Source organism: Phyllobates terribilis, unplaced genomic scaffold (assembly GCF_046119375.1).
Source record: "Phyllobates terribilis strain yellow unplaced genomic scaffold, ASM4611937v1 Scaffold_5__5_contigs__length_657084704, whole genome shotgun sequence".
In the NCBI taxonomy this organism is placed as follows: domain Eukaryota; kingdom Metazoa; phylum Chordata; class Amphibia; order Anura; family Dendrobatidae; genus Phyllobates; species Phyllobates terribilis.
The window spans coordinates 62,742,721-62,754,951 of NW_027362765.1; the positions used below are offsets into that span (position 1 = coordinate 62,742,721).

Below are 12,231 nucleotides of genomic sequence, written 5' to 3' on the forward strand. Positions count from 1 at the left end.
CTCCTCCTCCAGCTCAGAGCATACTGCCGAGACCACCACCCCCTCCTGAAGGATAGGAATCGGGTCGTCCGTATTCCCGGCCCCAGGGAAACTACGAGATAAGGCATCCGCCTTTACATTTTTTGACCCAGGATGATATGTAACGACAAAATTAAACCTGGTAAAAAACAATGACCACCTAGCTTGTCTGGGATTCAGACGTTTCGCGGACTCCAGATATAGCAGGTTCTTGTGATCGGTGATGATGGTGACCGGATGAACTGCCCCCTCCAAAAAATGGCGCCACTCCTCAAAAGCTAACTTAATGGCCAAGAGTTCCCTATTGCCGACATCGTAATTCCTCTCAGCGGACGACAATTTTTTAGAGAAAAAGGCGCACGGATGCCACTTACCAGGGGACGAACCCTGTGACAATACTGCTCCCACCCCTACCTCGGAAGCGTCTACCTCTACAATGAATGGCTGAGACGCATCAGGTTGAATGAGTATGGGTGCCGAGGCAAAACATTTTTTCAAAGAGGAGAATGCTTGACAAGCCTTGTCAGACCACCTAGAAAAATCCGTACCCTTTTTAGTCATGTCAGTGAGAGGCTTAACCATGGACGAGAAATTACGAATGAACTTTCGGTAATAATTAGCAAACCCCAGGAAACGTTGTAGTGCCTTAAGATTCTCTGGCCGATCCCACTCAAGAACTGCCCGCACTTTCCCAGGGTCCATACGAAAACCGGACGCTGAAACCAGGAAGCCTAAAAACTGGAGTTCCTGTACGGCGAACACACACTTTTCCCACTTGGCATACAGTTTATTATCCCGCAAAATCTGTAACACCTGCCTAACGTGCTCCTGATGAGACACCAGATCCGGCGAGTAAATTAGGATATCATCCAGATATATGACAACAAACTGTCCCACCAAGCGGCGAAAAATGTCATTAACAAAGTGTTGGAACACCGCCGGGGCATTAGTCAGACCGAATGGCATGACAAGGTTCTCATAATGCCCCTCCGGAGTGTTAAACGCCGTCTTCCACTCATCCCCCTCCTTCATCCTAATCAGATTGTACGCCCCCCTGAGATCCAACTTAGAGAACCATTTGGCGCCCACGATCTGATTAAAGAGATCGGGAATAAGTGGGAGCGGATACGGATCTCGGACCGTAATCCGATTAAGTTCACGGAAATCCAGGCAAGGGCGTAGGCCTCCATCTTTCTTCTTAACAAAGAAGAACCCCGCAGCCACCGGTGAAGATGAAGGTCTAATATGCCCCTTAGCCAGACTTTCTGAGATATAATCCTTCATGGCCTGCCTCTCAGGACCAGAAAGGTTATACAACCTAGCTTTAGGTAACTTGGCCTCAGGGAGCAGTTTTACAGAACAGTCATACACGCGATGAGGAGGTAGTTCCTGACACCCATTCTCCGAGAATACATCCTCAAAGTCCGCCAGAAATGGAGGTAAAACCCAAGGAGTAACCGCACCAATGACCGTGTTCATGCAGTTTTTATTACAGAATTTACTCCATTGGCTTATCTCCCTGGTTTGCCAATTAATAACCGGGTTATGCTTAGCTAACCAAGGAAGACCCAACACAATAGGAGTGGGAAGACCCTCCAACACGTAGCAAGACAACAGTTCTTTATGTATTGCCCCCACTTGAAGTTTTACGTCATGCACAGCTTGCAAAAAACTTCCCTGCCCGAGAGGCCTGGCATCGATCGAGAATATGGGAATGGGTTTAGCCAACTCACTCAACCGCATACCTTGAACCCGGGCAAACCGAGCATCAACCAGATTAGCCCCGGCCCCACTATCCAGAAGAACAGATATCCTCTCAGTTCTCGTACCCACCACCACCTCCGCCGGTACGAGAAACTGAGACGAACCTAGGGACGAAATACCTACTCCCAGATTGCCGTCCACCACACAACCTGGGATCAACAGTTTTCCGACGACTCTTCACTCTGCAAGGGACGGGATGGACACCCCCCAATAAAATGTCCCTTTCTCCCGCAGAAGAAACACCTTCCTGTCTTATGGCGCACCACCGGTCCCCTCCCCCGAAATGATGTCCCTCCTAATTGCATAGGCTCCTCAGGACTGACCAGGGGAACCACCATATGAGGGGACCTTGTAGGAGGTGGAGTCATCACAGGGGGTAGAGTTATCCCGCACCTCTCCCGAAGCCGTCTGTCCACGCGAATAGCAAGGGCCATAGCGGCTTCCAGAGACACGGGAGAGTCATACTGTGCCAACACATCCTGCAATTTGTCGGATAAACCATGACAAAACTGGCTCCTAAGAGCCGGGTCATTCCACTGGGTGTCCGTGGCCCACCTACGGAACTCCGAACAGAATTCCTCCGCCGGACGATCTCCCTGCTGGATCCTACGTAACTTAGACTCAGCAAGGGAGATCCGATCTGGGTCATCATATACGAGTCCCAGGGCAGCGAAAAACCTATCCACTGACTGGAGAGCCGGGGAACCCGGGGGAAGAGAGAACGCCCAAGATTGTGGGTCCCCTTGTAGGAGCGAGATGACAATTCCCACCCTTTGTTCTTCACTCCCCGATGACCGAGGCCGCAGCCGAAAGTACAATTTACATGCCTCCCGGAAAACAAAAAACTTGTCCCGCCCCCCAGTGAACCTATCAGGGAGAGCTACTTTAGGTTCTGGTCCGGCTTGCTCCTGAGGATGCCAAACCTTGGACCTAACGTCCGCCAGCTCCATGGACAAACTCTGCAATTGCCGAGCTAGACCGGCTACTGGATCCATGGTAGCTGGAGAAAAACTAAGCGGGTCGGTGAAAATGTCACGCTGTCTCTGTATACTGGAGGTAGGAGGCCTAAGCTGACCCTAAGCTGGGGCCCTGACTAATCCCTCAACCTGGAGGTACTGTTAAAGGTACAGAGGTCCAGGCCGCCAGCGTAACCCCTACCTCCTGAAGATCCCTGCACCTCAGTAATCTAGTCCTGAGAAGGACCCCGATCACAACCAAAGGGAACAAGAAATAATATGCCCAAACACAGTATTTAGACGAACGAGACAGTACAAGGGAAAAACCAAAACCACCTTGCATACAAACAACTTCTCAACTACAACAGAGGGAAAACCAACGGGAAAGGAGATAAATGATAAAGCGAGGAAAGGGAAAAAACACTTCCAAATACACTTATCTCAGCAACTCCAAACACCACGATCCGCTCTGTCAGTCTGAATGAAATGCTTTCACCGACACCTCCCAAACAGACCAGCAGGTATATGAAGGAGTCTAACTACAGAAGTATTGATTGCAGCTGGGCGAGGCTGGACCTCATCTAGCCCAGAGAGAGAGAATTAACTCCCTCACTGCCGAGAAACACAAAGCACCAACAAGTCAGCTGCGAGAAGTCAGGCTGTGTACTCGTGACGATCTTCGTGGCAACACACCCGTGACAATCACACTCGAACCTCTCCACGGTGGCCAAGACCAAAGAGCAGTCTAAGGACACCAGGGACAAAATTGTAGACCTGCACAATGCTAAGATGGGCTACAGGACAATAGGCAAGCAGCTTGGTGACAAGACACAACAACTGCTAGCACAATTATTAGAAAAATGGAAGAAACACAAGAAGACTGTCAATCTTTCTCAATCTGGAGCTCCATGCAAGATCTCACCTCGTGGGGTAAGGATGATTCTGAGAAAGGTCAGGAATCAGCCCAGAACTACACGGGAGGACCTGGTCAATAACCTGAAGAGAGCTGGGACCACGGTCTCAAACATTACCATTTGTAAAACACTACGTGTCATGGATTAAAATCCTGCAGAGCACGCAAGATCCTCCTGCTCTTGCCAGCACATGTCAGGGTCCTTTTGAAGTTTACCAATGACTATGGATGATCAAGAGGAAGCATGGGAGAAGGTTATGTGGTCAGATGAGACCAAAATAGAACTTTTTGGTATCAACTCCACTCAACGTGTTTGGAAGAAGAAAGATGAGTGCAACCCCAAAAACACCTTCACAACCGTGAAGCATGGTGGGGGAAACATCATACTTTGGAGGGGGGGCCTTTCTGAAAATGGGACAAGATGACTGCACCATAATTGAAGGGAGGATGGATGGGGTCATGTGTGGCAAGATTTTGGCCAACAACCTCCTTCCCTCAGTAAAAGCACTGAAGATGGGTCTTGGTTGGGAGTGGCTCCGTAAGAAGCATTTCAAGATTCTGGAGAGGCTTAGCCAGTCTCCAGGCCTGAACCCAATAAAAATAATCTTTGGAGGGAGCTGAAACTCAATGTTGCCCAGCGATAGCCCCAAAACGTGAAAGATCTGTATGGAGGAGTGGGCCAAAATCCAAGCTGCAGTGTGTGCAAACTTGGTCAAAAACTACAGGAAACGTCTGACCTGTAATTGCAAACAAAGGTTTCTGTATCAAATATTAAGTTCTGTTTTTCTATTGTACCAAATACTTATTTATTGCAATAAAATGCAAATTAATTATGTAAAAATTATACAATGTGATTTTCTGGATTTTTTTTTCAAGATTCCGTCTCTCACAGTTAAAGTTTAACTGCGATAAAAATTACAGACCTCTCCATTCTTTGTAGGTGGGAAAACTTGCAAAATCAAAAGTGTATGAAATACTTATTTTCCCCACTGTATGAGGAGATTTATTATTTTACAGTATTTAGTTTTCTTCTTTACATATACTAATAAAACCTATACATTTTAGGCCATAGACAACAAGCAGTTTCCTCCTTGGAGTCTGAAGTTGAATACATTTCTCATAGACTCATCTTACATAACGCTAATCCTTGTCTCATTTACCGACACTGGAATCGGCATTAGCAATACTGCAGGACATAATCATTACATGTGACATGAGGAATAACTACTTCATGATGAGGACGACATCTTCATCTTCTACTACAATTGTAGAAATATATTTGGTCAGAGTCCGCCACTGAATACATCACCACCGGCAGTCTATAGTGGGTACAGAAAGTATTCAGACCCCTTTAAATTTTTCACTCTTTATTTCATTGTAGCCATTTGGTAAATTCTAAAAAGTTCATTTTTTTTCTCATTAAAGTACACTCTGCACCCCATCTTGACTGAAAAAAAAACAGAAATGTAGACATTTTTGCAAATTTATTAAAAAAGAAAAACTGAAATATCACATGGTCATAACTATTCAGACCCTTTGCTTAGTATTGAGTAGAAGCACCCTTTTGAGCTAGTACAGCCATGAGTCTTCTTGGGAATTATGCAACAAGTTTTTCACACTTGGATTTGGGGATCCTCTGCCATTCTTCTTTGCAGATCCTCTCCAGTTCCGTCAGGTTGGATGGTGAACGTTGGTGGACAGCCATTTTCAGGTCTCTCCAGAGATGCTTAATTAGGTTTAGGTCAGGGCTCTGGCTGGGCCAGTCCAGAATGGTCACAGAGTAGTTCTGAAGCCACTGCTTTGTTATTTTAGCTGTGTGCTTAGGGTCATTGTCTTGTTGGAAGGTGAACCTTCGGCTAAGTCTGAGGTCTTGAGCATTCTGGAAGAGGTTTTCATCCAGGATATCTCTGTACTTGGCCGCATTCGTTTCCTTCAATTGCAACCAGTCGTCCTCTCCCTGCAGCTAAAAAACACCCACATAGCATGATGCTGCCACCACCATGTTTCACTGTTGGGATTGTATTGGGCAGGTGATGAGCAGTGCCTGGTTTTCTCGACACATACCGCTTAGAACTTTTTGGTGATAATTCTATCTTCCTCTCATCAGACCAGAGAATCTTATTTCACATAGTCTGGGAGTCCTTCATGTGTTTTTGAGCAAACTTTATGCAGGCTTTCATATGTCTTGCACTAAGGAGAGGCTTCTGTCAGGCCACTCTACCATAAAGGCCCGACTGGTGGAGGGTTGCAATGATAGTTGACTTTGTGGAACCTTCTCTCATCTCCCTACTGCATCTCTGGAGCTCAGCCACAGTGATCTTGTGGTTCTTCTTTACCTCTCTCACCAAGGCTCTTCTCCCACGATTGCTCAATTTGGCTGGATGGCCAGGTCTAGGATTATGGAGGCCACTGTGCTCTTAGGAACCTTGAGTAATACAGAAATTCTTTTGTAACCTTGGCCAGATCTGTGAATTGCCACAATTCTGTCTCTGAGCTCCTTGGGCAGTTCCCTTGAGCTCATGATTCTCATTTGTTCTGACATGCACTGTAAGCTCTTATATAGACAGGTGTCTGCCTTTCCAAATCAAGTCCTATCAGTTTAATTAAACACAGCTGGACTCCAATGAAGGAGTAGAACCATCTCAAGGAGGATCACAAGGAAATAGACAGCATGTGACTTAAATATGACTGTCTGAGCAAAGGGTCTTAATACTTATGACCATGTGATATTTCAGTTTTTCTTTTTTAATAAATTTGCAAAAATTTCTACATTCCTGTTTTTTTTTCAGTCAAGATGGGGTGCAGAGAAGGATTTGGCATTCTGAATTTCAGAGGCTATTCCATTTGTTCTTCTATAGATAATCCTCAGCTAGAGGAGTCTGGAAGCGACTCTCATATATACCACAGGAAAGTTGGAATATTTGCGTGTATGGAGGAGTTGGGAGAGATAGCTGTCTGCCAAATGACCGTTCAGCCAACACTTACAGGTGCATCTCACTAAATTATAATATCATCAAAAAAGTTAATTTATTTCAGTTCTTCAATACAAAAAGTGAAACTCATATATTATATAGAGTCATTACAAACAGTGTGATCTATTTCAAGTGTTTATTTCTGTTAATGTTGATGATTATGGCTTACGGCCAATGAAAACACAAAAGTCATTATCTCAGTAAATAAGAATAATTAACAAAAAACATCTGCAAAGGCTTCCTAAGCGTTTAAAAAGGTCCCTTCGTCTGTTTCAGTAGGCTCCACAATCATGGGGAAGACTGCTGACTTGATAGATGTCCAGAAGGCAGTCATTGACACACTCCACAAGGAGGGTAAGCCACAAAATGTCATTGCTAAAGAAGCTGGCTGTTCAGAGTGCTGTATCCAAGCATATTAATGGATCGTTGAGTGGAAGGAAAAAGTGTGGTAGAAAAAGGTGCACAAGCAACTGGGATAAACTCAGCCTTGTTAACAAAAGGCCATTCAAAAATTTTGGGGAGATTCACAAAGAGTGGACTGCTGCTGGAGTAAGGATCAAGAACCATCACATACAGGTGTATCCAGGACATGGGCTACAAGTGTTGCATTCCTTGTGTCAAGCCACTCATGACCAATAGACAACGCCAGAAGCGTCTTACCTGGGCCAAGGAGAAAAAGACCTGGACTCTTGCTCAGTGGTCCAAGGTGTTGTTTTGAGACGAAAGTAAGTTTTGCATTTCATTTGGAAATCAAGGTCCCAGATTCTGGAGGAAGAGTGGTGAGGCACACAATCCAAGCTTCTTGAGGTCTAGTGTGAAGTTTCCACAATTAGTGATGGTTTGGAGAGCCATGTCATCTGCTGGTGTAGGTCCACTGTCTTTTATCAAGACCAAAGTTAGCGCAGCCGTCTACCAGGAAATTTTAGAGCACTTCATGCTTCCCTCTGCCGACAAGCTTTTTGGAGATGGAAATTTCATTCTCCAGCAGGACTTGGCACCCGTCCACACTGCCAAAAGTACAAATACCTGGTTTAAAAACAACAGTATCACTGTATCCGCAGGATAGGGCATCAATGTATGATCGGCACCCCCGCCTATCAGCTGCTACCGATGCCGGCGGCGGCCCGGCCGGAAGTCCTTACCTGCGGTGCTTGGCGGTCAAGTTGCAGTGGCCGCCGCGGAGTACTGCACGCCCACCTCCCATTGAACTGATTAAGAGGTGGATGTGCAGTACCCCGTGGCGGCCACTACAACTAAGCACTTTCTGCCGGCGGCCGCCGCTGCCGGCACCGATAAGAGCTGATCGGCGGGGATGCGGGATCCCAGCCGATTAAACATTGATGCCTTATCCTACGGATAGGGCATCAATGTGAAAGTAGTGGACAAGAGGATGTAATGCAGACGAGCTGAAGGCTGCTATCAAAGCAACCTGGGCTTCCATAACACTTCAGCAGTGCTACAGGCTGATCGCCTCCATGCCACGCCGCATTGATGCAGTAAGTGATGCAAAAGGAGCCCTGACCAAGTATTGAGTGCATTTATTGAACATACATTTCAGTAGGCCAACATTTCGGATTTTAAAAACATTTTTCAAGCTGGTGTTATAAAGTATTCTAATTTACTGAGATAATGACTTTTGTGTTTTCATTGGCTCTAAGCCATAATCATCAACATTAACAGAAATAAACACTTGAAATAGATCACTCTGTTTGTAATGACTATATAATATACACTACCATTCTAAAGTTTGGGGTCACCCAGACAATTTTGTGTTTTCCATGAAAACTCATACTTTTATTTATCAAATGAGTTGCAAAATGAATAGAAAATATAGTCCAGACATTGACAAGGTTAGAAATAATGATTTTTATTAGAAAGAATAATTTTCTCCTTCAAACTTTGCTTTCGTCAAAGAATGCTCCCTTTGCAACAATTACAGCATTGCAGACGTTTGGCATTCTAGCTGTTAATTTGCTGAGGTAATCTTGAGAAATTTCACCCCATGCTTCCTGAAGCCCCTCCCACAAGTTGGATTGGCTTGATGGGCACTTTTTGCGTACCATACGGTCAAGCTGCTCCCAAAACAGCTCAATGGGGTTGAGATCTGGTGACTGCGCTGGCCACTCTATTACAGATAGAATACCAGCTGCCTGCTTCTTCCCTAAATAGTTCATGCATAATTTGGAGGTGTGCTTTGGGTCACTGTCCTGTTGTAGGATAAAAATGGGCTCCAATCAAGCGCTGTACACAGGGTATGGCATGGCATTGCAAAATGGAGTGATAGCCTTCCTTGTTCAAAATCCCATTTACCTTGTACAAATCTCCCACTTTACCAGCACCAAAGCAACCCCAGACCATCACATTACCTCCACCATGCTTGACAGATGGCGTCAGGCACTCTTCCAGCATCTTTTCAGTTGTTCTGCGTTTCACAAATGTTCCTCTGTGTGATCCAAACACCTCAAACTTTGATTCGTCTGTCCATAAAACTTTTTCCAATCTTCCTCTGTCCAATGTCTGTATTCTTTTGCCCATATTAATCTTTTCCTTTTATTAGCCAGTCTCAGATATGGCTTTTTCTTTGCCACTTTGCCCTGAAGGCCAGCATCCCGGAGTTGCCTCTTCACTGTAGACGTTGACACTGGCGTTTTGCGTGTACTATTTAATGAAGCTGCCAGTTGAGGAGTCGTGAGGCGTCGATTTCTCAAACTAGAGACTCTAATGTACTTGTCTTGTTGCTCAGTTGTGCAGGGGGGGCTCCCACTTCTCTTTCTACTCTGGTTAAAGCCTGTTTGTGCTCTCCTCTGAAGGGAGTAGTACACACCATTGTAGAAAATTTTCAGTTTCTTGGCAAGTTCTCGTATGGAATAACCTTCATTTCTTAGAACAAGAATAGACTGTCGAGTTTCACATGAAAGTTCACTTTTTCTGGCCATTTTGAGAGTTTCATAGAACAAACAAATGTAATGCTCCAGATTCTCAACTAGCTCAAAGGAAGGTCAATTTTATAGCTTCTCAAATCAGCCAAACCGTTTTCAGCTGGGCTCACATACTTGTACAAGGGTTTTCTAGGGTTTTCTAAACATCCATTAGCCTTCTTACACAGTTAGCAAGCACAATGTACCAGTAAAACACTGGAGTGGTGGTTGTTGGAAATGGGCCTCTATACACCTATGTAGATATTGCAATAACAACAAGACGTTTGCAGCTAGAATAGTCATTTACCACATTAACAATGTATAGAGTGTATTTCTGATTCATTTAATGTTAGCTTCATTGAAAAAAAATGTGCTTTTCTTTCAAAAATAATGAAATTTCTAAATGACCCCAAACTTTTCAACGGTAGTGTATGAGTTTCACTTTTTGTACTGAAGAACTGAAATAAATTAACTTTTTGATGATATTCTAATTTAGTGAGTTGCACCTGTATCTTATGTGTATGGGGCCGTTAGTATTACACTGACAGACAGAGATGATACACTTCACTACAGTAGTACAGTGTATCACCTCAGCAATCAGAGGCTTGTATGTTGTATGATCGCACTAATGAGAGTTGTTTAAAAAAAGGTTTAACGTGAAAAAAAATATTACAATTTTAGCAATGAGAGAAATCTGTAACCATAGGGAAAACAGACTCGCTGCACAATGTTAGTTAAGTCACATCCATAACAACTTTATTATCCTATACACATCCTATACACAGTGGTGTAGCTATAAAACACAGGTCCCACAGCAATAGCTGTAATTGGGCCCTCCAACCACAAAAGAATAATATCTTTTCAAAGTCATGAAAATACAGAAAAATCTTTAAATGAGGTGTGTCCAAACTTTTGGTCTGTACTGTATATATAATAAGGTGGCTAATGGTCGCATAGTCGATGGGAAATATGTGTCACAGAGATGGCTGTCCTGGAGTAATGTGATGTAACCTGGAGTGTTTCTCTAGTGCATGTAGTGGGTACCTTGGAGAGATGGGGGGGTCCAGCTACCCACATACCTCACCTCTGGGTGTGGTTAACAGCCTATAAAATGGAGGCCCTAGTTTGGCCTTGTGTGGTTGTCTCCAGACCGAGCGAGGACACTGGACGCTACCCAGCCTGTGTGCCAACAGGACTGGCTAAGAAGAGACCTGCTTAAAGGACACTTTACTTTTCTTTGCCGGAACTAAAGGCTGTTTGTTTTTCCTTTTTCGCTTGTTGGTTTATGAAGCAATAAACCGACATGGACTTTTAAAGGAATATGCTTCCTTGTCTCCTCCCGTCGCACCCAAGTGAGCAAATCCCTACAATATATACACACACACACACGTGGTCAAAATTGTTGGCACTCCTCGTTTAATGAAAGAAAAACCCACAATGGTCACAGAAATAACTTGAATCTGACAAAAATAATAATAAATGAAAAATCTATGAAAATGAACAAATGAAAGTCAGTCATTGCTTTTCAACCCTGCTTCCACAGAATTGTTTTAAAAATTAAACTCATGAAATAGGCTGGACAGAAATAATGGTATTCTTAACATTTTGTTGAACAACCTTTTGAGGCAATCACTGCAATCAAACGATTCCTGTAACAGTCAATAAGACTTCTGCACCTCTCTCCTCATGAGCAAATTGCTCCAGTTGTCTCGTGTTTGAAGGTTTCCTTTTCCAGACGGCATGTTTCAGCTGTTTCCAAAGATGCTCAATAGGATTTTGGTCAGGGCTCATAGAAGGCCAATTCAGAATAGTTCAATGTTTTCCTCTTAGCCATTTTTGGGTGTTTTTTGGGTCATTATCCTGTTGCAAGACCCATGACCTGTGACTGAGACCAAGCTTTCTGACACTGGACAGCACATTTCTCTCTAGAATCCCTTGATAGTCTTGAGATTTCATTATACTCTGCACAGATTCAAGGCACCCTATGCCAGATGCAGTTAAGCAGCCCCAGAACATAACAGAGCCTCCTCCATGTTTCACAGTTGGGACAGTGTTCTTTTCTTGATATGCTTATTTTTTCCGTCTGTGAACATAGAGCTGATGTGCCTTGCCAAAAACTTCCATTTTTGTCTCATCTGTTCATTGGACATTCTCCCAGAAGCTTTGTGGCTTGTCAACATGTAGTTTGGCAAATTCCAGTCTGGCTTTTTTATGACTACCTCTTGAAGCTCATCAAGAGAATGCCAAGAGTGTGCAAAGCAGTCATCAAAGCAAAAGGTGGCTACTTTGAAGAACCTAGAATATAAGACAAATTTTCAGTTGTTTCACACTTTTTTGTTAAGTATATAATTCCACATGTGTTAATTCATAGTTTTGATTCCTTCAGTGTGAATGTACAATTTTCATAGTCATGAAAATACAGAAAAATCTTTAAATGAGAAGGTGTGTCCAAACTTTTGGTCTGTACTATATATATATATACAGTTATATGAAAAAGTTTGGGCACCCCTATTAATCTTAAGCTTAATGTTTTATAAAAATTGGTGTTTTTGCAACAGCTATTTCAGTTTGATATATGTAATAACTGTTGGACACGTAATGTTTCTGCCTTGAAATGAGGTTTATTGTACTAACAGAAAATGTGCAATCTGCATTCAAACAAAATTTGACAGGTGCATAAGTATGGGCAC

General features: G+C 43.7%; 1 protein-coding gene and 1 pseudogene across 1 annotated transcript in view; one reads left to right on the top strand and one right to left on the bottom strand.

Annotated features, from left to right (window-relative positions):
* The window catches only part of LOC141271986 (uncharacterized), a 1,184,418-nt gene that overhangs the window by 779,581 nt on the left and 392,606 nt on the right, over positions 1-12,231 (top strand). The window lies entirely within an intron of this gene.
* Positions 1-12,231, bottom strand: part of LOC141272038 (uncharacterized) — a 48,976-nt pseudogene that overhangs the window by 15,211 nt on the left and 21,534 nt on the right.